The 24,910-nt window shown below is 39.9% G+C and overlaps 8 non-coding genes across 8 annotated transcripts; 1 reads left to right on the top strand and 7 right to left on the bottom strand.

Moving 5' to 3' along the window:
* Positions 1 to 4,710: 4,710 nt before the first annotated feature.
* On the bottom strand, positions 4,711 to 4,848 carry LOC141369660 (U4 spliceosomal RNA). Its single transcript, XR_012373455.1, has one exon. It is a non-coding gene; the product is annotated as a U4 spliceosomal RNA (small nuclear RNA).
* Positions 4,849 to 5,717: 869 nt separating this feature from the next.
* On the bottom strand, positions 5,718 to 5,799 carry trnas-uga (transfer RNA serine (anticodon UGA)). Its single transcript has one exon. It is a non-coding gene; the product is annotated as a tRNA-Ser (tRNA).
* Positions 5,800 to 6,437: 638 nt separating this feature from the next.
* On the bottom strand, positions 6,438 to 6,510 carry trnak-uuu (transfer RNA lysine (anticodon UUU)). Its single transcript has one exon. It is a non-coding gene; the product is annotated as a tRNA-Lys (tRNA).
* Positions 6,511 to 7,131: 621 nt separating this feature from the next.
* LOC141369638 (U4 spliceosomal RNA) lies at positions 7,132 to 7,272 on the bottom strand. The gene has a single exon (XR_012373433.1). It is a non-coding gene; the product is annotated as a U4 spliceosomal RNA (small nuclear RNA).
* A 3,155-nt stretch (positions 7,273 to 10,427) lies between these two features.
* Positions 10,428 to 10,500, bottom strand: trnak-uuu (transfer RNA lysine (anticodon UUU)). The gene has a single exon. It is a non-coding gene; the product is annotated as a tRNA-Lys (tRNA).
* Positions 10,501 to 11,106: 606 nt separating this feature from the next.
* On the bottom strand, positions 11,107 to 11,247 carry LOC141369648 (U4 spliceosomal RNA). Its single transcript, XR_012373443.1, has one exon. It is a non-coding gene; the product is annotated as a U4 spliceosomal RNA (small nuclear RNA).
* Positions 11,248 to 12,116: 869 nt separating this feature from the next.
* trnas-uga (transfer RNA serine (anticodon UGA)) lies at positions 12,117 to 12,198 on the bottom strand. Its single transcript has one exon. It is a non-coding gene; the product is annotated as a tRNA-Ser (tRNA).
* A 1,325-nt stretch (positions 12,199 to 13,523) lies between these two features.
* Positions 13,524 to 13,594, top strand: trnac-gca (transfer RNA cysteine (anticodon GCA)). Its single transcript has one exon. It is a non-coding gene; the product is annotated as a tRNA-Cys (tRNA).
* The last annotated feature ends 11,316 nt before the right edge of the window (positions 13,595 to 24,910 follow it).

Raw genomic sequence — 24,910 nt, forward strand, 5'->3', positions numbered from 1 at the left:
GCTTCAGCCACTCTTCGCTGTGGTTCTCCCGCAGCTGCCTCACTAAGTGAGAAGGGCTGTTGCCCAGGGCCCTCTCCCTGAGGAACCTTATGACCCGCATGTTACAGGCATACCTGAATGAAACAAAGTGAAAGAGAGACAGAAAGACACAAACATTAAAACCAGCTCATCTCAATTGTGTTTTAAATGACAAACATTTTTTACACAAGCTAAATAATCTCAGTATACTCACTTTCGAGTTAGGATCAGCCTAAATTCCAATCTGTGAGCTAAGTCCAGCTGGTCCAAGAGTCTCTGTGATCATTACACTCTAAAAAAAATCTGTAGAAAAACGGACAAAGTACTGTGTAAATATGAAGAAATTTTCCGTATTTATGTTTTACAGGCATTTATCCGTTTTTTTAATAACATGTTGCATTATGGGTACAATAACTCCTGCTGCAATCTTTCACTTTTGCCTCTCTATCACCATCTCTGTCCGAAACCCAAAATTACAACTTGCTTGCAGAGCTATCCTCTAACATGGATGATGTCCAACCTCTAAACAAATGCTGTCAGAACAAGATACAAGTGTTAAACTATTCCAGCATCGACACATGTGATTTAGTAGACAAATCTTCTTTCTGACGTGACGTGTAAGTCAAATGGATATTTACCACAAAATGTATCACATTAAATCTCCAGTTTGTGTTTGTTTTAGATTCATTTGAAGTCACCACTATGGTGATTAGTGTTCCCTTTAGTTAGGCTTTTGTCTCTTAACCATCCAGAACTGACTCTGCTCTTTTGGCATTGCAACAGTGGTTTTGCTTGTAGCAATTACAACTTGTTTGTTGCTTGAGGAAGGAGAATTTTCTATGATGTCATGTAAGCTTAGTTGTTTTTATGTTATGCTGTCTAACATTTAACTATGAAATGATAAAATAAGAATAATGAACTGAAATGTATAAGAGTGAGACTGTATGCTGATCTAAAAACACAATGTATTGAATAAGATGGCTGAAAATGTGTCAGCTGTGGTTTTTGCTTCAGAGACATCAATACTTTGGATACAAATCTCAACAATGGTGAGAGTAAATGTTAGGAGAGTTTTCTACAATCCTGGTACCCAGCATGCATTGCGGCATGAAGCTTTGTTGTTGATTGTCACCATTGTTGCGTTTCATAGGCAGATTGAAGTCTCCCTAAAGGTTACGGAAAATGTTCTGTAAATCTACGGACAGTGTTCTATAAATCTACAGAATGTTCAGTTTTTGAATAAACGGAAGTGTCTGTAAACATAACGGAAAAAGTGCCGGTAATTTTCTGCCAGGAATTTATCCGTTTTTTTACGGATTATTTTTTTAGAGTGTAGATAAAAGCGGTCCACATCCAGAACCTGGCGGGCTCTCTTGTGTGCCCCATAGCCTGCGAGCTGTCTCCCACACACAGGACAGGACATCCTGACCTTCCAGAGGTTGTATGGCATCCAGAGTAGAAGATTGTGTGTAAAGAAACGCTCTGGAGCTGGCTCTGGTGGATCATACCACAGCTTCAGGTCGGTACGAAGCCGATGTTGCTTCCACAAAGCTGCTGAAATCCACTTCTGATCCTGTAGTGGTATGGTTTTCATCAACTTTGTGGGAAGCCATCCAGACTCTGAACCTGGAGCGGTCACCCTATCCTCGGCAGGTTGGACAGAGGATCCAGCCACAGATGGAGCAGCAGAGGAAACACAGGTGGAGCTGATCACAGGGGTGAGAGGATCAGAGGACGTCCCAGAAGAGGAAGCGGCTGACACTTCCTATTGTAATAAAAAAAGACAAACACATAGACATGATTACAAGCCACTTATGAGGAATGTAGCATATTTATGTGATCCAATAATTTTAGTGTGAAGAAAACGATTAAATTAAAGAGTTTCTCACAACTCTGGAAGCAGCTCCTGGACCACTGGAAGAAGAGGTTGCTTCACACACAGAAGAAGGAGGAAGAGACAGGGGGGAGACGGTCTGAATATACAGCCTGGGACTGCGAGCAGGAGATGGTGTCCTAGGTGCAGGGCTGGGCAATGCAGAAGTGCTAATAGGCTGCAAGATTAAGAGATGGCAGTTTACAATTTTGAATGAAATAATCTATCATTATCAGGTATTGCAGAAACGATGATTAGATAAACTCTGCATATCTTTATGGAATGAAATGTCTTTTTTTTACTATACCTTGGTTGCATGCGTCCTTGCAACACCTAGATTTGGCTTTAAAGCTGCACCATGGACACCACCAAACCGTGGCTTTGTAAACTGACAAAAAGAAATTAGTAACATTATGTGAAGCATACACAGTGATAAAATGCTTTAACATATGATAACATAAATATCTGCAAAGGCATGCATTTACCGATGCCAAAGTTAAAGTAGGCTTTAAAGGTGCCTTAACAGATGTTGTTTCTGACTGCCCTGGTGTTACAGGTTGTGACGTGGATGGTGTGGATGACACAGGGGCCAAACTGGAAGGCTACAGTTTCACAGAAAAGGAAATTAAATTCAAAAATAAACAAAACACCATCAACACATCACAGTTTTATGAAACACTTCTTATACCTTTTTTGTATGGAAACCACAGTCACATGTCTGTGTCCCCCCAAACAGAGACATTTGCCCCCTGTGTTGCAGTGGACACTTCTCAATCTGTAACATATAACAATGAATCATAACTACCTCTTCCCTCTAAATATGACATTCTTTCTTGTGTTTATACATGTCCAACTTTACCTTTTGATACAGGTCATGCCATTTCTTCTGCCGTGGTGCCGGTCTGTTTCCCGCCTCAGAAGGCCAGACCCCCTGGGTGGCAAATCTGCGCAGGCGGGCCATCCATTCACCCTCACTCATAGCCCTGTGCTTCTTGTGCTTGGAAGCCATCTTCCAATAAAAGATAGCGTGTGGCAAAATACAAAGTTTATGACTATTCAATAAAACTGAGTAGTTAATCAATTTCATAATTTTTTTTTCAAATAGCATATTAAATCTCAGTGTTTTATTACAAGGTTATAGTTTGATATATTTGGGAGGAAGGGATAATGTGGTGGTGTGTGGGTAAAATATGCCATAACTCAAAAAATCCTGATTATTGCATACCATTTCAATTACATAGGCTTACCCTTATGAAAATTAACCATGGTTTAACTACAGTTAAAACCATGGTAACCACAAAATAACCATGGTTTTGACAATCATGGTTTTCCAAAACCATACTTAAACCATGGTTAGTGTAATAAAACCATGGTTTTGCTGATTGTAATAAATACACCAAAAAAAAACATGATTACTACACTTTCACCACAATAAAACCATGGTTAATTTTCACACCCCTTACGAAAATTATCCATGGTTTTACTACAGCTAAAACCAAGAAGCCATTGTTACTGTAGTAAAACCATGGTAACCACAAATAACCATGGTTTTCACAATCATGGTTTTCCAAAACCATGGTTTTGCTGATAGTAATCAATACACACAAAAGTAAACATGGTTACTACACTTTTACCACAATAAAACCTAACGTTAGGTTAATTTTCATAAGGAACAATTAGCCTAACTTACATAATGTTTACTATCGATTAGCCCAGTAAACAAGCCCCATAATATTACGTTATAAAACGTCAGCTATTTTTAGCCAACTTAATGTACGCATATCAACGTAATAACGTGAATTATGCACGATAGTAATTATATCGATATAAACATGTAAAACTGTAAAAGTAATGAAACTGGCCGCTATTTGATCTATAAGTTACATAAATAAGACTTTTTTCTGTGTAACTTACACGTAATACATTAGCTAATTAGCCAATTAACTAAATATAACACACAAAAAAACTAAATATAACACCATTATTGGCTTCTTACCTCTAGGTAGAAACGTGAAATTCAAAGTAAATCCGGGACAACTTTCTTTCTAAACCGCTGGAAACCGCTGGCGATGCTCCGCCAGGTAGATGGAAACAATGTAGTGATTGGTTGTCAACAAAGGCAAGGAGACGACGATTTCGGAAATTGACTTTATTGATTGGCTGTAAACTGTGAGGTAAAGATACACATACTGATACGTGATTGATGCATATACGAATAAAAAAGTTGAAAATGGATGATGGTGACTGGCTGTCAACAGAGGCAATGATGGGATTAGGCTTTATTGATTGGCTGTGACAAAGTTGAAAAGATGCTAACAGTGATATGTGATTGGATGGCAATAGACAGTCTCTCGTTCTCCCGGTACGTACCGCTATCCGGGCTCACGCCTCAGTACCAGGGCATGACCTCTCATGCCTCCTATGGTCTGATAATGTTGGCAGACAAGGATTGGGATTTCTTTATCATGACCTGTTCATTACTCATTGGTCTGTGGACAGAGTAAATGTTACTAGAATGCCAGAATGAGCCGGCACCTGCTTCAGTCTTCTAACAGAGTACGTAAGAGCCCTTTAAGGGGAGAAGACTTGCTTCAGCTTGAGACACTCTTCTCTTGAGGAAAAAGCAGTCGTCCTCCAAAACGTCACCAGAGAGGCAGCGTTACTAAACTGAAGGAAGTGTAGGTGTGTCTGGGTAACACGATGAACTGACTATTGAGGTGTGACAAAAACGTGACCCTGCCTGTGAAAAGCCAGCTAAATCATTTTCATGGTTTGCTCTTTCCTCCGCAAAATCATCACATATGACGCAGAGAACACTCTGTAAAAACACAACCTTGATATCTTTAACGTTGACTCCCACGTTAAAGATCGAAATGAATGTGGGTAAAGTTTTCAACCAGCAATGATCACGCCTCGGATAAACCTCACAGGCTACGATATTGCCTCTGCGAAAGAATGACGGCAAAGGTCACCACCTTTCCTGTGCACATACCTGGACGCTGGACGACATGGTGGTAATCAAGCTTTAAACTGAGATTAGACTTCAGATGCTGCTTTTAGAGCATGTTGTTTGTTTTTGACGAAAGTATATTGAGGAAAGGGTAAACATTGCAGAGGGAAAATAGGCAAGTGGGAATTGTTGACTTGAACCCTTAGAATACAATCGGTTACGGCTTGAAGAGATCATTTCATTATTTAAAGATAACAGGATTGATTAAGAGAATCTAGGTTCTTTTTTGTGGGGACAAACTCTGGTTCACACTCCAACACAGAAGGTGGCGATAATGCACCTTAAAGTCGGTGCTACTTGCCATTAAACGAAGAAGAAGAAGAAGGTATGGCTTTGCTGTATGTTTTGCCTTTTCGACAGGTAAGAGATCTTCACCAGAGGTTTACTCATTATTCGCTGTCTATTAGGAAAACATGAGTGCAAAACATTTTAAAATGAATTAAGGACAACAATCCGGGGCAGGGAATTATGGTAATTGTGAAAACAAAAGGGTGGGGCCTTAATCTTTAACATCTTAGAACATGGCTCAGGTTGGGATCAACTCGATTAGCCACAATGCACATCATTTTTAAACAAAAACCTGTTCCAGCTCTTTTTTGATTTCATGTCGTGCGTGCTGTATATGGACAATATGACAACGGAAGCTGCGTCACTTGACAACAGGGCTGCTTGTTGAGAACACACAGGAGAAACTACGAAAGGCTGCTTAGTTTTCCATCCGCAAATCCAATGGTAACAACTTGAGCAGCAGAAAAACTGCACTTCGTGAGCTGGAACGACCAACAAGTGAAGCTTTGAAGACAGGGAGCAGACGCACGTAGTCGGCAGGGTTTGAACCTGCGCGGGGAGACCCCAATGGATTTCAAGTCCATCGCCTTAACCACTCGGCCACGACTACAACGAGTCTACCTTGCGAACCCTCTGGCCTTCGTGTGTGCTGAAAATAACTTGTCGGTCAGGTAGGTGCAAATGGGGCAGCAGTGGGATGATCCAGCCACATCCCTGGGTGGACTGCCGTGACCCGGATTCGAACCGGACTTGCTGCGGCCACAACGCAGAGTACTAACCACTATACGATAACGGCGTGCCACCAGGCTCCGGCAGAGCTGGCCTGCAGGTTTGCCTGAGTGCGTCGGCCGGAAGGCGCTTGGCATTCATTTTTTGAGGTCTCAATCAATTTTTTGTTTACTTTCATCGGCAAACCTTAAGCAAAATGCCTCTCAGGGTTGGTTTCCCGCACAGGGATTAGTTTAAAACAGGACTAGGCCTCAGTTTAATTAGGAAATACAACTAGTTTTAACAATCATGCCTTATTAAAAACATTACTTGTGTGCATTTCACAGCAAAGCAAAGGGCAATGGTGTCAGTGCAAGTTCTTTTCAGTTTGGACAGCTCTTACATTTTTTTTAGTCGAGGACAAGTCTAATCCCAGTCCGGGAAACCGCCCCTCAAAATCGAACACGTCCTCAATGCCGACCCAAATGCCAAGGGGAGACGCTCGCAGACGTAGTCGGCAGGATACAAGCCTGCACTCATCGCTCGAACAGGGACTTGAACCCTGGACCCTCAGATTAAAAGTCTGATGCTCTACCGACTGAGCTATCCGGGCTCACGCCTCAGTACCAGGGCATGACCTCTCATGCCTCCTATGGTCTGACAATGTTGGCAGACAAGGATTGGGATTTCTTTATCATGACCTGTTCATTACTCATTGGTCTGTGGACATTGGTCTGTGGACAGAGTAAATGTTACTAGAATGCCAGAATGAGCCGGCACCTGCTTCAGTCTTCTAACAGAGTACGTAAGAGCCCTTTAAGGGGAGAAGTCTTGCTTCAGCTTGAGACACTCTTCTCTTGAGGAAAAAGCAGTCGTCCTCCAAAACGTCACCAGAGAGGCGGCGTTACTAAGCTGAAGGAAGTGTAGGTGTGTCTGGGTAACACGATGAACTGACTATTGAGGTGCACGACATAAAGCACGTGTGACAAAAACGTGACCCTGCCTGTGAAAAGCCAGCTAAATCATTTTCATGGTTTGCTCTTTCCTCCGCAAAATCATCACATATGACGCAGAGAACACTCTGTAAAAACACAACCTTGATATCTTTAACGTTGACTCCCACATTAAAGATTGAAATGAATGTGACACCAAAGATTGGGTTGGAACTTTGATTCCCCTAATCTCACTACGAACAACACCAGCAGACATCTTTCATTTACAACGACCTTCTAAGTCTCTTAGGAGACTGGCAAAAATTGCCAAAGCTGACTGTATTTCAAGTCATCCTGGCGGGGTATTGGGTAAAGTTTTCAACCAGCAATGATCACGCCTCGGATAAACCTCATAGGCTACGATATTGCCTCTGCGAAAGAATGACGGCAAAGGTCACCACCTTTCCTGTGCACATACCTGGACGCTGGACGACATGGTGGTAATCAAGCTTTAAACTGAGATTAGACTTCAGATGCTGCTTTTAGAGCATGTTGTTTGTTTTTGACGAAAGTATATTGAGGAAAGGGTAAACATTGCAGAGGGAAAATAGGCAAGTGGGAATTGTTGACTTGAACCCTTAGAATACAATCGGTTACGGCTTGAAGAGATCATTTCATTATTTAAAGATAACAGGATTGATTAAGAGAATCTAGGTTCTTTTTTGTGGGGACAAACTCTGGTTCACACTCCAACACAGAAGGTGGCGATAATGCACCTTAAAGTCGGTGCTACTTGCCATTAAACGAAGAAGAAGAAGAAGGTATGGCTTTGCTGTATGTTTTGCCTTTTCGACAGGTAAGAGATCTTCACCAGAGGTTTACTCATTATTCGCTGTCTATTAGGACAGTGGTTCCCAACCTTTTTAGCCCCAAGTACCCCCACAGCCCTATCAGTAAGGCTCAAGTACCCCTTCATCGAAACTAAACCAAAGTTGTTTTTTAAAGACAAATAATTAGTAATATTAATTAATTGATTTTAAACATTAAAGTAAAAAGCACTGACTGATGAAGCATGTTTATTTCAACAAACCACTATCATTGCGATCAGTGTTTGCATTTTATCAGCTCATTTGCATTTTAAAAGACACACCCAAAAAATGGCACATTTTGCTCAAGCCTACAAAATGAATTTTGACATGCTATAATTAATTATCTGTAGGGTGTTTTGAGGTAAAACTTCACATATGGACTGTGGGAACGCCAAAGACTTATTTTACAAATTAAAAAATTTCATCATATGACCCCTTTAAGGGCCAGATACTAACAGCTTGCGCAAGCCATCATTTTGGCGTTAAATAACGACTGAACTTACTAAAGACACGCAATAGATATTTAGCTCTGAAAATGTGTTATTTTTGCGACCTTATTGCATATGCACTTGTGGAAGTTTTCCTACATTAACATTAATGCGAGGAGAGTATTAAATTTTGCCAGAGGAACATTACATACTTTAAAAAAATATATATATATAGTTTGCCAAGCCCTGCTATGTTTAATTTGCTGGAGAAAAGAGGAGAAGTCACGAGGAGAAGTCAAATCAGGTATTTCAAAACCTCTTTTACCCGTCATCTTTCGTCCTCCGGTTCTTACTTTTACTTAGCTGGAATTTCACACTCCGCAGTCCGCATTTTCATTGCGATGTCCTGCCGAGGTCTCTTATTTGCGACCCTGTACTAATTTGCGCTGCTCTTATAGATTGCAGTGGTCATTAGAGAAATGTGCTTATTTCATTATTGTGCCTGTGTATTTTATTTGCGCCTTTGTAGTAAATCACACGCAAATTTTCCACTCCGGCGCTTATTTGGAATTGAGCTCTCACGTCCTTTTTAGTAAATGCCCTAAATTTACTAAAATCTCAATTTAAGTTACTGATAATTAAAGTGTGCAAATAATTTAAATTATTCTGTTAAAATATAAAGAGAAACAAAATGTGTTAAGACATTCTCTATTAATACAAAAGACATCATACGGGACAAAATATGTTAGCCAAAAACAATGCAAAAGTTATTTTGCATAATTTGAAAATGCAATGGCAGCGGGAATGAATATTATAACATTATTTGAACATTATTTATAGTTAATAAACTTTGTGTCTTTAGAAACTATTCAAGTTCACTGAAAATAGTCAGATCGTTCTTGAGCTGGACATCGCTATTGCGTTTGGGATCATGCAGCGCATTTACTCTTGAGTCTTGACAACAAATTATATTAATGATAAGATTAAAACTACAAAGTTGTCCTTTTTACAATGCTTTCCTCACAAAAATCAATCTTAGGTAAATGACTGGACAAACGAAAGACATTTTTATTAAAAGTAAATGATCAAAGCAAAATGTAAATCTTTTCGCGTACCCCCTGGAAACTCTTCACGTACCCCCTGGGGTACGCGTACCCCCGGTTGGGAATCACTGTATTAGGAAAACATGAGTGCAAAACATTTTAAAATGAATTAAGGACAACAATCCAGGGCAGGGAATTATGGTAATTGTGAAAACAAAAGGGTGGGGCCTTAATCCTTAACATCTTAGAACATGGCTCAGGTTAGGATCAACTCGATTAGCCACAATGCACATAATTTCTAAACAAAAACCTGTTCCAGCTCTTTTTTGATTTCATGTTGTGCGTGCTGTATATGGACAATATGACAACGGAAGCTGCGTCACTTGACAACAGGGCTGCTTGTTGAACACACACAGGAGAAACTACGAAAGGCTGCTTAGTTTTCCATCCGCAAATCCAATGGTAACAACTTGAGCAGCAGAAATACAGCACTTCGTGAGCTGGAACGACCAACAAGTGAAGCTTTAAAGCCAGGGAGCAGACGCACGTAGTCGGCAGGGTTTGAATCTGCGCGGGGAGACCCCAATGGATTTCAAGTCCATTGCCTCGGCCACGACTACAACGAGTCTACCTTGCGAACCCTCTGGCCTTCGTGTGTGCTGAAAATAACTTGTCGGTCAGGTAGGTGCAAATGGGGCAGCAGTGGGATGATCCAGCCACATCCCTGGGTGGACTGCCGTGACCCGGATTCGAACCGGGCTTGCTGCGGCCACAACGCAGAGTACTAACCACTATACGATAACGGCGTGCCACCAGGCTCCGGCAGAGCTGGCCTGCAGGTTTGCCTGAGTGCGTCGGCCGGAAGGCGCTTGGCATTCATTTTTTGAGGTCTCAATCAATTTTTTGTTTACTTTCATCGGCAAACCTTAAGCAAAATGCCTCTCAGGGGTGGTTTCCCGCACAGGGATTAGTTTAAAACAGGACTAGGCCTCAGTTTAATTAGGAAATACAACTAGTTTTAACAATCATGCCTTATTAAAAACATTACTTGTGTGCATTTCACAGCAAAGCAGAGGGCAATGGTGTCAGTGCAAGTTCTTTTCAGTTTGGACAGCTCTTACATTTTTTTTAGTCGAGGACAAGTCTAATCCCAGTCCGGGAAACCGCCCCTCAAAATCCAACACGTCCTCGATGCCGACCCAAACGCCAAGGGGAGATGCTCGCAGACGTAGTCGGCAGGATACAAGCCTGCAATCATCGCCCGAACAGGTACTTGAACCCTGGACCCTCAGATTAAAAGTCTGATGCTCTACCGACTGAGCTATCCGGGCTCACGCCTCAGTACCAGGGCATGACCTCTCATGCCTTCTATGGTCTGATAATGTTGGCAGACAAGGATTGGGATTTCTTTATCATGACCTGTTCATTACTCATTGGTCTGTGGACAGAGTAAATGTTACTAGAATGACAGAATGAGCCGGCACCTGCTTCAGTCTTCTAACAGAGTACGTAAGAGCCCTTTAAGGGGAGAAGTCTTGCTTCAGCTTGAGACACTCTTCTCTTGAGGAAAAAGCAGTCGTCCTCCAAAACGTCACCAGAGAGGCAGCGTTACTAAGCTGAAGGAAGTGTAGGTGTGTCTGGGTAACACGATGAACTGACTATTGAGGTGCACGACATAAAGCACGTGTGACAAAAACATGACCCTGCCTGTAAAAAGCCAGCTAAATCATTTTCATGGTTTGCTCTTTCCTCCGCAAAATCATCACATATGACGCAGAGAACACTCTGTAAAACACAACCTTGATATCTTTAACGTTGACTCCCACATTAAAGATTGAAATGAATGTGACACCAACGATTGGGTTGGAACTTTGATTCCCCTAATCTCACTACGAACAACACCAGCAGACATCTTTCATTTACAACGACCTTCTAAGTCTCTTAGGAGACTGGCAAAAATTGCCAAAGCTGACTGTATTTCAAGTCATCCTGGCGGGGTATTGGGTAAAGTTTTCAACCAGTAATGATCACGCCTCGGATAAACCTCATAGGCTACGATATTGCCTCTGCGAAAGAATGACGGCAAAGGTCACCACCTTTCCTGTGCACATACCTGGACGCTGGACGACATGGTGGTAATCAAGCTTTAAACTGAGATTAGACTTCAGATGCTGCTTTTAGAGCATGTTGTTTGTTTTTGACGAAAGTATATTGAGGAAAGGGTAAACATTGCAGAGGGAAAATAGGGAAGTGGGAATTGTTGACTTGAACCCTTAGAATACAATCGGTTACGGCTTGAAGAGATCATTTCATTATTTAAAGATAACAGGATTGATTAAGAGAATCTAGGTTCTTTTTTGTGGGGACAAACTCTGGTTCACACTCCAACACAGAAGGTGGCGATAATGCACCTTAAAGTCAGTGCTACTTGCCATTAAACGAAGAAGAAGAAGAAGGTATGGCTTTGCTGTATGTTTTGCCTTTTCGGCGTGTAAGAGATCTTCACCAGAGGTTTACTCATTATTCGCTGTCTATTAGGAAAACATGAGTGCAAAACATTTTAAAATGAATTAAGGACAACAATCCGGGGCAGGGAATTATGGTAATTGTGAAAACAAAAGGGTGGGGCCTTAATCCTTAACTTCTTAGAACATGGCTCAGGTTAGGATCAACTCGATTAGCCACAATGCACATCATTTCTAAACAAAAACCTGTTCCAGCTCTTTTTTGGTGTCATGTTGTGCGTGCTGTATATGGACAATATGACAACGGAAGCTGCGTCACTTGACAACAGGGCTGCTTGTTGAACACACACAGGAGAAACTACAAAAGGCTGCTTAGTTTTCTATCCGCAAATCCAATGGTAACAACTTGAGCAGCAGAAATACAGCACTTTGTGAGCTGGAACGACCAACAAGTGAAGCTTTGAAGCCAGGGAGCAGACGCACGTAGTCGGCAGGGTTTGAACCTGCACGGGGAGACCCCAATGGATATCAAGTCCATCGCCTTAACCACTCGGCCACGACTACAACAAGTCTACGTTGCGAACTCTCTGGGCTTGGTGTGTGCTGAAAAGAACATGAGTAGATGTAGAGGAGAACACAGAAAATCAATAGATAATATAAGAAGTAGAATATAACAGCTAAGGTTAAACTGTACAAGCGAGTGTATTAATAATGTAACGTATACAGTAAAGTGCTAAGTTAAGCCAAAGTTGGCTGACTCTCCCTGGGACGAAAAAAAAACCCTAGGAGAAAACCCATTGGGAAAAACTCCTAGAAGGACAAAAACCCTTGGGAGAAATTAATATATATTTATATATATAGATAGATACGGTAGGGATAGGAGGCGGGTAAGCGGATTAAACTGGTTCAGCCGGTGGTCGTTGGTCTGGCATCGGCTGGGCAACCCGTTGAAGGACAGCCAGTAGATCAGTGGTGCGATGGCCTTTACAGCAACAGGAACTGGGTCTGTTTGTCTCATTGTTCTCGGGGTCGAGGATGAGACAGGGAGACAAAAACAGAGTTCTATTAACGAGTGGCCGTTCGCATGTAATGCAAGTGTCATACATTATAGTGGTTTAAGTCAGCTTGGTTCCAGACAGGCTAACTATTGTGGCAATAGTATATTACCCATATGAGGTATGTGAGTGCTTTGTTCTAGACAAAATAACTACTGCGGGAAAAGTCCATTTACTGGACATTTTATGTGAATGCTTTGTTCACATAAAATGCTTTGTTTCCATGGTGTTTCTGTTAGAACTATGAACTTTATGGCAAAACGTCTTGTAGTGGTTTTCATGGTGTAATTGTAAGCGCTTTGGCCTTTGAATGTAACAATCTGAGTTCAAATGTGATGTTGCTTCTGAGATGTGGCAACAGTAAAGGGCTCACTAGAAAGCAAGAGCATCAGACTTTCTCAAATAACTCCTCCAGTTTACTGCATGACATAATACGGCAAGCAGTGGCAAGATACTAATAACTTCAAGGATGTTACTGTTAGCACTGTGCATTATGAATCCAGATTCTCAGAGGGGCACATGAGTGTTTTCAGACTCTAAAGTCGTACGTGCCTACTGTCTAGAAAGTGGTAAAGACTGGGTTGAGGGGTTGCCTTTGTTGATGTTCAGTGTAAGTGGAACAGTACAGTACAGGAATCATAACAACTGGAAACATAAGCGGAATGGTTGAAAGCATACGTTGTCTCTACCACAATTTGTATAGGTCAGTGATAGAGCATTTAACAGCAGATAGAGTCGCCCCACGTTCACTTGGACATTCTCACGATGGCTTTAATTGCTGTGACGTATAACACGTGATGCTTTTTTAATTCTTCAGCGTGGTGTCGGTTTCGCGGGGGTATAGCTCAGTGGTAGAGCATTTGACTGCAGATCAAGAGGTCCCGGTTCAAATCCAGGTGCCCCCTTAGAAAAAACCCACATGTTTGCAGCTTCTTGCGGTAGTTCGGAGTGCAAATATTTCTGACGCAAAGTTCGTCCTGGAACCTTCTAACGCAGGTGTAGGCAGCATCATTCCTGGAGTGCCGCATTCCTGCAGAATTTATTTCCAGCCCTTATTGTAGCTCTGTGGCTAATTAAGGTCTAAAGGGTCGGCTGAAAACTATAAAACTGGGTTTTATCAGGGTTGAAAATAAAACCTGCAGGACTGCAGCATTACAGGACCGACGTTGCCAACGTACACTGAATGAGTAAATCCCATGCCATGTCCACCAAAAGTTCACAAATTGTATGTTCACTAAAGGGTCAGATCGGCAAGCAACTTGACTGCTCACACTTCACGTCTGAAATAAACACGCAAGACACCCAAACACAGAAGTGCGTGGCTGTTTGCCTGTTTCAGAAAAAACATATGCATTCCCAGCAAATGCGTCGCCTTTCTCATACAGTATGTGCGGTTCCTTTAAAGGGTGATAAGTTTTCCCTCAGCAAATCCAATGGTAACAACGTGAGCAGAAGAAATACAGCACTTCATGAGCTGGAACGACCAATAAGTGAAGCTCTGAAGCTAGGGACTAGACGCTTTAGTTGGCAGGGTTTGAACCTGCACGAGGAGACCACAATGGATTTCAAGTCCATCTCCTTAACTCTCTGGGGTCGCGGTCGGCACAGGCGCCGCAAACCCTTTATTTTTCAATCTCTCCACAAAGAGACTTAGATTACTGCAAATTTTTGGCATACAGATATGATTCATCATATAAAATGTTAAAGTGTCTCGTTTTTTTGTTTTCCACTCACAAAATTAAGAAAATAAACATGATGCACGTTCAGTTCTCTCTCCCTCATTGAACTCCTTTCAGAAACGGGTCAGAAAAATGTCCTGTAGTCTTCACCTACTATCTTACGCATTTCTTTAAGTCTATCATCTGCCTCTCTAAGTCCTAGTCCACACGGACACGGGTATTTTTATAACCGTGAGTTTTTTCACGTGGTTCGGCCGTTCGTCCACACGAAACCGCAGTATCAGGACACTGAAACCGAGCATATTTGAAAACCCCGGCCAGGGTGAGCTGTTTAAGAAACCCCGGTTACAGTGGTGTTGTGTAGAGAGTAAAACTGGGGGTTTTGCCTTGCGACGTCAGAGTGTGCGCCGTTATCCACTGTGTTTGACGTCAAGATTGTGCGTCGTGACTGCTTTGTTGATGATTCTGTGCAATGGCGGACATATCTTGCTAATAATAACTGTGCCAACAGGGGTTCTAACATGTATACAGATAGATGCTCAGTTATCTCACTATATTGCGGAACACGATTTGGGTTATATCCCCGCCTGCTGGTGTGGCATGCTCTTAACAGCGCTTGATAGCGTGCTTTTGCTTTATCGTGTGGATGGATATTTAATTTAAACCGAGCATGTGTGGACGGGATTTTTTTTTAGGGAAAACTCTGGTTATAAATGTACCCTTGTCCGTGTGGACTAGGCCTACCCAGCCAACATTGCTTGGTGGTGCCAATGTAGGCCCCATATGGGCTTGCAATATGGGCCCCAAGTTGGTTTGCTCTTTCCATGCTGGCCCCATCTGACTTAGCCCACATGAACCTTCTGTAGAAACCAAAGTCAATGTGGACTGAACCAACCCCAATTATGGGTGTGGTGCTGTTGAAGAAGTGATGAAGTTAATTAGATAATACAGAGATGAATAAAGTGATGATTGACCATTAATGATAAACACCTGCTGTTAATAAACAGAATCACTAAAGAAAGATGAACAAGAAGAGAATAAAGAGAAAATACCAGCAGAACCACAACAACTATAAAAAAAAAATATATATATTTCTTGGTGGAGCCAGTGTAGACAGCAAAATCCCCAGAGTTAAATGAATGCTGCTCAGTGTTTATATAGATCCACACTACAGAGTGTTAAAAAAGTAACATTGAAGCATTTTACATCTTACTGGTAGAGTTAATTATTAACTTAGGTTTAGATGTTGGCTGTTTCATTTAAAGTCACCATTATTGTGATCAGTGTTTGTTTTAGTTGGACTCCCCACTCTGTTTTTTAAAGTATTTGTTATTTTCTGGTTGCTATAACTTTTTGTGTTTAAAACATGTTTGTTATAGCAACGAAAGAGATGAAAATGTCAAGTGTGAGTCTATGGTGGTGGTTAGGATATAGTGTCAAATATTATCATGGAAAAAACAGTGTTTGTTTACTAAAAATATTTTTTATGTCAATAATGTGATACTGAAGTATGAAATCTGGCACTCTCATATCAGTTTATCATTTTAAAGAAAGTTGAAACACTGTACAGTTCAAAATTAACTGTTGTTTAATTTAGACACCCAAACATAAAGAACCAGAGTATGGATCTCAATAATGGTGACGACAAAATGAAAACCTTTATGCTGCAATGCATTCTGGGTATCAACAAATTACAAATCTTATCCAGAACTCCCATCATGCACTGCAGCATAAAAAACTCATGAAAAGACCATGTTGTAATTCTGTTATGGTGGTTGATACGTAATATTGAACATTATCATCTAGAAAATGTTTTTTATTAATTTAGTGTTTGCTCATTTAGCAGATGTATCGTTTTCTCTGTCTCAGTAATGTGATACTACAGTATGATATCTGGCACTCTCAAAACGGTTTGTCTTTCAGAAGATTTTGAAACAATGTGTACTTAAAAATTAACCATGGTGTAATTTTTTACACACAAACATCAGTGTGATATGATATGAGACACAGCGATCTTTTAACAGTATACATACTGAGAACTATATTCTCTGAAGACGAAGCACTGCCGCATGGGCGGAGTGATTTGCACAATTCTGACCGAACTCTCTGCTCCTCACCAGGGGCTTCTCGTGTGCTGCGAGCAGATCACTCCGCCCATGCGGCAGTGCTTCGTCTTCAGAGAATATAGTTCTCAGTATGTATACTGTTAAAAGATCGCTGTGTCTCATATCACCTTGTTATTTGTACACGGTTTGACTATACAAATCACAACACATAAATAGGAAAATGATCGCGTTATTTTGTCACTTATTGGGAGCAGTATGCTAGCTAAAGCCACCCACTTCCAGTCTTTGTGCTAAGCTAAGCTAGCGGGGGCTGCGTCAGACAGAGTTACAGCACGCACGGAGATGAGAGAGGTATGTATGGACTTATCTAACTCTGGGGGATACGGTGAATAAGCTAAATTCCCAAAATGTGGGCGTGTTCCTTTAACTCTGGGGATTTTGTTGTCTACATTGGCTCCACCAATAATTTTTATAGAATATTTGTAGTTGTGGTTCTGCTGGTCTTTTCTCTTTATTCTCTTCTTGTTCATCTTTCTTTAGTGATTCTGTTTATTAACAGCAGGTGTTTATCATTAATGGTCCATCATCACTTTATTCATCTCTTAATTATCTAATTAACTTCATCACTTCTTCAACCCAACCACACCCATAATTGGGGTTGGTTTAGTCCACATTGGCTTTAGTTTCTACAGAAGGTTCATGTGGGCTAAGTCAGATGGGGCCAGCATGGAACCCGCGGACAAACCAACTTGGGGCCCATATTGCAAGCCCATATGGGGCCTACATTGGCCCCACAAAGGAATGTTGGCTGGGTAAGGAGCTCAATTCACGCGTCGTGTCACCCTGCCATGATTCGGATCACCGACATGGTGTAAGATGCGTGTCTCGCTGCATTTGCATGATCACCTTTTGTTAGATTTAATCCTGATCAGCTGATTCCACTTAATGCCTTTTGATTAAGAAGAGCATTAAGCATTGGAATTGTCATGTTATGGTATTACAAAATTAGGAAACGCGAATATTAAGTGTTTTGCAGCCGCGTTTTCAATGGGTAGGGGAGAGCGGGGTATGTTGTCACACTTTTCACACTGTCTAACATTTACTGAGCACCATACATCAAAATGGTATAAATCTCATACCAAATGAAAGAAGGAAGTCTTGGGCACATATGTTGTATTCATAACATCTTTATATCTTATCTCATTACAGAGTTGTAGACTGTTGAATAGTGACTGTGCACTTGTGACAATTTGCCCCATCGGAGGGTAAGTTGTCACACTAGGGCGGGTAAGTTGTCACACTAGATTATCTAAAAATAAGAACACAACTACTTAATTGTGAATATTGATTTTAATTTTTAAACTCAAACCAAACTGGAAATATAAACATCCGTGCCTGGAGAATCTGGAAAAACAATTATTTCAATCCAAATAATGCACATTTCAATTAAGTGGCAAGACCACTTTACTTTGAACTTTGGTTCAAATGTTCTATGGCTTTCACATAAAACCAGATAACTGAATGGAACGCTGCAGATAACTTGCTTAACTTAACATGTTTAACCTCTGAACAAAACAGATGCCCTGTATGACTAATAGGACTCATCTCCAGAATCACAATTCTGACACACATAAATTGCCTGGCCTGAGGTGCAAGCATCATGGGCCCAATTGTTGCATTTTACACATTTTACCCAGGTCTCCTTTGGACGACTCTTTGAAAATGGCTCTACACAGACGAGGCAGAAGCACTCTTCATCATCTGATGATGACTCTTGCATGATTTTTCTTCTTTTAGCTGCCTTGTTTTTCATAGGTCCAGATTTCTGCTTCCCTTTCTTTTGAAACAGCTTTTTGCTAGATTGAGGCTTATTCTTTTCTATATCATGTTTTCTGAGCATGTTCGATGTGTTTGTTTGTACAGGGGCAAGTTGTCAGATGTGACGACTTGCCCCAAAGTCATTGAGACAACTTGCCCCATACTTACTTGTGTGCTAATGTTGTCTAAATCTCAAGTTTAGCTCATCATATCACTTTAGCTAAAGTATCAAAAGACACTTTACGGTCTCCTCTATTTTGTGCAAAATAATCATTTTAAACATTCACACCTAACAAAGTTGTATTGCATAAAATGTAAAGTGATTTTTTTTTACTTTTTAAGCAGAAAAATAAGAAAATTGTGCTAACCTCAGATTACAGTGATCTTGACCACATGTGAACAGGAAGTTGACTATAGAAGAAGAAGTCACATAAAGTGGCTATTTGATTTTTGACATAGAGCCTCTAGTGTTGCAGTTATGAACAGTGTGACAACTTACCCGTGTGACAACTTACCCCGCTCTCCCCTACACTTGCGTACACTTTAGTAAAATGCGTGGGTGAGCCTCAAGCTCTCATCAGCCCCTTTCCGCCGCATTTATGTTAAATGTAATTAATTGTGCATAATATCATGCGCTTTCAATGGTCTATTATCAGATCTGTTGATGACACACATTTTACATTGATGTGTGCCAAGACATTTTAGAAATCACGACCGGATGGCGGTTTATGGCAGTGTACTGACTGAGTACAGTATGTATGCTATGTGTAGTGACCACATATATACAGTTAGGGTGATATAAAATGACTTAAAATGTGAAATAAGATTTGGATATTGCACATCTCTAAGTTATTCAATCCCTGTGCAACTTTGTTCACTTGGTCACACCACATGGTGTCACTGTGGCATCAATGCTTCAGCACTGGCACTCAGAGATTGATTGCTATGTCTGAGGTAAAACACGCCCCCCTCATTATAGCCTACAGATGAAGAAATGAATAAATAAATAAATAAATGTGAAAATAAATATAGACATAAATAAATGTGAAAAAATATAAATGTAGAAATAAATACATATATACATAAATAAATGTGAAAATAAATAAAAAAGGAAATAAATAAAAGTATAAATGAATAAAAACATAAATAAATACATTTGGAAAAAAATACAATTATAGTTATATTATAATTAAGGAAATAACGGTATAAATACAAATTTATTAAAAATTTTTCCATTTCCACATTTATTTATGCATTTATTTATTTATAATTTTGTCAGCTTTGGAGTTCCATAGACATATAGCTTCACTTTCTCAATTGTGTTATTTCATGGTTTTGACAGGTTTACAATTATTCTAGAATAGAATAAAATCAAGTTGAAATTGTTGGACTTAATTTTTATGGCATGTATGGCATACTACCTAATTGGTGCCCAGTGAAGTTTCGGCTCCTCCCCTGATTTAGCGCGTTTTTAAATCCGCAGGGGGGCCGAGCAGAGCGAACATCAGTAGTACAAGGTGTGTGCAGGGCAGACTGGCCATTTTGGCCTGGCGCTGTTCTGACCCGCCGTGCAGTCAGCCAGGGCCGTGCACAGACCTTTAGAGGGGCGTGTGCTGAAACTGAAAAAGGGCACCCCCTCCAAATAAATATCACATAATAATCGTCTTAAAAGCTTTATATTTATTCCCTATTAATGATTGAAAAAAATCACTATTAATTAATGAAAAATTACATTTTATCATATCTTTGCATTATACAGTGCAAACAAAGGATGTCTGGCCTTGTAAGTTGGCTTTAACAATTTACCTCCTGGGTGGTTGTCTGTATTAGGCCTATTTGTAGTCATGTGTTTGTGAACCGCTCGTGTACTCACTCTTATTTAATTGTAGAATATATTAATTTTAATTTTTTCCTCTGTTTACATAGATAAAGTTTAATAAAAATATGTTTGAAGAAAAAAAAGCTATTCTGTTTGGTTTTATAAGCTAATATTTATTATTTCGTTAACATGTTTATGTATGCTATTGAGAAGAGGGGAAAATAGGAGATTAAGATCAAAATAGGAGATTACACTAGCCATACCATTAGCATATCCAACATGTATCTGCCTACCTGGCAAAACCTTGGTCTTTAGAAGGTGCAAATAAATGCATAACTAAAAAATATACTAAATACTAAATAGACTTAACTCTATGCAGTTGATTTCAGAATAAAAAGTTATGAACCAAATAATCATACAACCTCCTTGACTAATTCAAGGCATAAGATACATACATATACAATAAGTTATATCCAGATAGCATATTGTAATGAGATGAGTGACAGGGCAATATGCATACTTGTATCCTTTACACGTTTCTCGTATTCTATTCAGTTTTCCTTATGGGCATCTGATATAAGACCTTTCTAATCTGTAATGTTTTGGTGTTAATGTAGGCTAGAAGTTTTCTCTATCTCTCATCTCTGCAATGTCTAAATTTAAACCCACGGGTTTGAGACTGAATGAGATGTGTTGACTACCCGGGCTGCGTAGTTTAACGTCTTAAACGATTGAGACGAGTCATGCAAAAAAAGCGGTAAAAACCCGACCCTGCATTCAGTATTGTTGTCACGGGTGCCCTTCACATGCGTGAACACTTGTTAAAAAACTGCACACGCTGTGTCAAAAACTCTATTTGGTCACAGTTTGGGAAAATGGTATAAACGGAGGATGCAGCCACCTGCAAATGGGTGGGTTAGCAGCAAGTGGGTGGAGCTTTAGCCGCAAATGGGCTGTACAAACTTCCAGAGGATTCACCACCGTCCCATTTGAAGCGTAAACTCCTCCTACTTCACATTTCTGAAATCCCTCCTACTTGCGGCATAAGCTCCTCCCACTTGCGGCATAAGGTCCTCCCACCTGCAGTCTCCGGGCTGCAGCGATATATACTTGGAGTTTGGAGCCCTTGGTGCCCCCTGATTGCCCACTCGCCCAATCCCGTCTATGGATAATTCGGCTCTGCTCAAATTAATAAAACATGCGCCATTATAGACATACTAGCGTTACTTTGGTAATGAGACAGCATTGTACTCAAACAACAAGATATTTATTTACCGTTGCAAGACGTAGCTGCTCTGACTGCTGTAGAACTTCAGCTCGCTGCACTCAGCGGGTGGAGTTAAGAGGTTTGACTGACAGTTTTTTTATACATTTTATTTGATAAATATACTTGTAAAACAGACAGACATACGTAAATGGTTACCAATAGCATTAATTTTTATATTTAATAAAATAAAATAAAACACCTCCAAAAAAGGGCACTTCGGAGTGTAAGGACAAAAAGGGCATGTGTTCTGCAGAGGTTGAGCCCTATCTGTGCACGTGCCTGCAGTCAGCTCAGGTTGACATGTGAAATAATATGACATGAATGAATGACGGACCTCTTAAAATCCACGAGTCAGTCAATCGCGGTGCGAAAATGCCACCACATGACCTACGGCGGTAACCCACTGCCTTTTTGGCTTTATCTAACAAATACACAGTGCAAAGGAGAAGCAGAGAGAGACAGACGCAGCGAGATGTTGCAAAATCACAGAAATATTCGCCAAGAAGGGAGCAGGTCAGTCAAGTTACCATTAAAAGCACACATCTATATATTGCTGATTAATGTTTGTAAGATTAAAAATATAGGAATGTATTACTTGGTCACAACTTGTCAAAACCCCCTGTGCTGATAGTGATCAAAGACTATTGTCACAGCCGTTACAGTGGGGGTTAAAGGTGGTCTTCTGATTGGTCAGTTTGAATGTATTATGTTGGGTTTGGTCAAGTACAGTGGGGGTTAAAGGTGATCTTCTGATTGGTCAATTTGAATGTATCAAGTTAGGCTTAGTCACATGGTCAAGAGATAAAGGTCAATGTTTTTATGAGCTCTGGGCCTTTGCATTTTAGCTTTTGCCTTTGCATTTGCCTTTTCCCCTTTCCTTTCTTTCTTCACCTAAGTTCTGGGGTTCGGGCCATTAGGCCTAGATTTCAGTTTTCAAGTGTGAATCTCTTTCTTCTAAACCTTCTTTCTCTGTTCTCTATCTTATCAGGTAATATCTTACATACAATGGAAACAGTCAATTGTTTGTATTATTTACCATTTCATGCATTTATAGTGTAACAATTTCAACTGTAACTTTAAGTCAGTACTGAAATTAAACCTTTTCATTTAAAAATCTGTTGTTTAGTTTTGATTTAAGGTTAATACTTAAACGCTCCATATTGCAATACAATATATTCATACTCTAGCAACGCTCTCAGACATATTGTGTCCGAAACCCGGGAACGATTGCAGTTTTGTTCTCCTTCCGAAACCTGAGATCCCTTACATGTTACATCCCAGCTAGCAGAAAAAAAGTTCTAAGAACGTTTCCTGAAAGTTTCCAAGGTTCCCAAAAACATTCTGCCAACGTTAAAAGTGTCCAGTTTTCTTTAAGTTCTAAGAACGTTTCTGGGTTGTCTTAACGTTAGAGATATGTTACATTTTACCATTTTTAAACGTTATGACAATGTCATGTTTTAATGTTCACACAATGTTTAAAACAACAACTGTTTATTATATTGACTTGTTTAATTGTTATGTAAATGATAGAGAAACATTGCATTTTATTATTTTATAAAACATTATTTCTGAATGTTCAGTTAATATATTGCTGTAGAAAACACAATTCACTTATTAGGTTTAGATGTTGATGTTTTGTTTCATTTTAAGTCACCATTATTGTGATTAGTTGGACTCTTGACACTTGACTTTTTGCTTGCACATTATTTCCCTGGTTGTGTTAACTTTGTGTTAATGCACCACATTTGTTATGAACATGTAAAGTTAATAGTGTAATTCTGTGGTTGTTGGTACATAATGGTAAAAAATCATCACCTAATTTAACTCTGGCGATTTTTCTGTATGAGGGCTTCCTGGGGGCTAAGTGAGGGCTGCCCGCGCAGGGCTAGCGCTAAAGGGCCAACGTTTTGCCAATGACCAAATCTGCGCGGGGCCCTTAGACTAGCCCTAAGTGGGCCCATAAAGGGCCATCATAGGCTTAATTGCAGGGTTAGGTTTAGATGTTGGCTGTTTCATTTAAAGTCACCATTATTGTGATCAGTGGTTGTTTTAGTTAGACTTTGACCCTTGAGTGTTAGCTTGTTAGTGTTTTCTAGCTACTATATCTAAGTGTGTTTAAAACACATGTTATAACAAAGGAAAAGTCAACTCTCTAATTGAATATTGATGGTTGATACATAATGTCAAACATAATCATTTAGTGAACTGATTTATTAATATAGTTTTCCCCCTCATCAGAAGCATCCTTTTCCGTTAATAATGAAATACTACAGTGTAAGGTCCAGAACTCTCATAGCAGTTAATCATTCTGAAGGATTTTGATAGTGTGCACATAAACATTAACCACTGCACAACGTTGATGCACAGACATCAAGAATCAGAGTATGAATCTCAACAATGGTGACAAAGAAAATGGTAAAAAAGTTCATTATTTATTCATGCCACAGTGCATTCTGGGAGTTCTGGATGAGATTTGTAATTTGTTGATACCCAGCATGCATTACAGCATGAAGCTTTTCATTTTATTGTCACCATTGTTGTGATTCATACTCTGATTCTTGATATTTGTGTGTCTACATTATACAGTGGTTAATTTTGAGTGTCAGTGTTTTAAAATTCTTCTGAAAGACAAACGGCTATGAGAGAGCTGGATCTCATACTATAGTATCACATTGTTAGAGAAAGATGCTTCTGATAAGTGTTCAAACATTAAGTTAATACGTAAGTTTTGATATGATGATGTTTAACCCTCTTGGATCTAAGGGGGTTTTAGGGCCCTGGGGAAGTTTTGACATGCACTGACATTTGTGCTTTTTTCAGTTGCTTAAAAACATATTAATGGCAAAAGTCTCATAACACTGTGTTAATCACAAACTGGGCTACAATATCATATAATCGACAACATGTACATGTTTGTATTTTTGAAAGAAAAATGTTTATGCGTGGTTTTTGAAAAAGCAACATTTTTAAGTCACTGATCTAAGTCCACAAAACTAATTCTTAACATGTTTTCCCAAGACTTTTCAAAACAGGATCTAGTAGTCTAGAGTTTTTTTCTTCAAAATGATGTGAAAATCATTTGGCCTACTCATTCACATAAAGCAAGATATTGATTTACAATTTCTAAGACACTTTTGCTTGGGAAAGGCTGTATGCGTGGAGGCGGGAAAGCTCCTGAATAATCAGTGACAGCTGAGGAACAAAAGAGTTGAATAATGAGCCACATAATGAGCCACATAATGAGCCTTGTAGGAATGTTCAACAGGAATGTAACTTTCTCTGTAGTAAAACCATGATAAGGTTTACTTTTCAATATAATGTTAATACACACACACACACACACACATTATATATATATATATAAGTTACAAGTATAAGTTACCTTTTAAAAACCATAGTAGCCTAATCATGGTAAAGGTACTGTTTGGCCATCGTAAAGTGAACACAGGGTTTGTGTTTGGTTGGCCAGTGAGAGGTTTACTTTTGTGCAGTAAAAAGCTCAAAAGAACGGCTGCCTATCGTTGTTTGTACTCTTATTTGTGTTTTTGTAATCATTATAGTAGAAACACAAC

This window comes from Misgurnus anguillicaudatus, chromosome 14 (genome assembly GCF_027580225.2).
Source record: "Misgurnus anguillicaudatus chromosome 14, ASM2758022v2, whole genome shotgun sequence".
Lineage (NCBI taxonomy): Eukaryota > Metazoa > Chordata > Actinopteri > Cypriniformes > Cobitidae > Misgurnus > Misgurnus anguillicaudatus.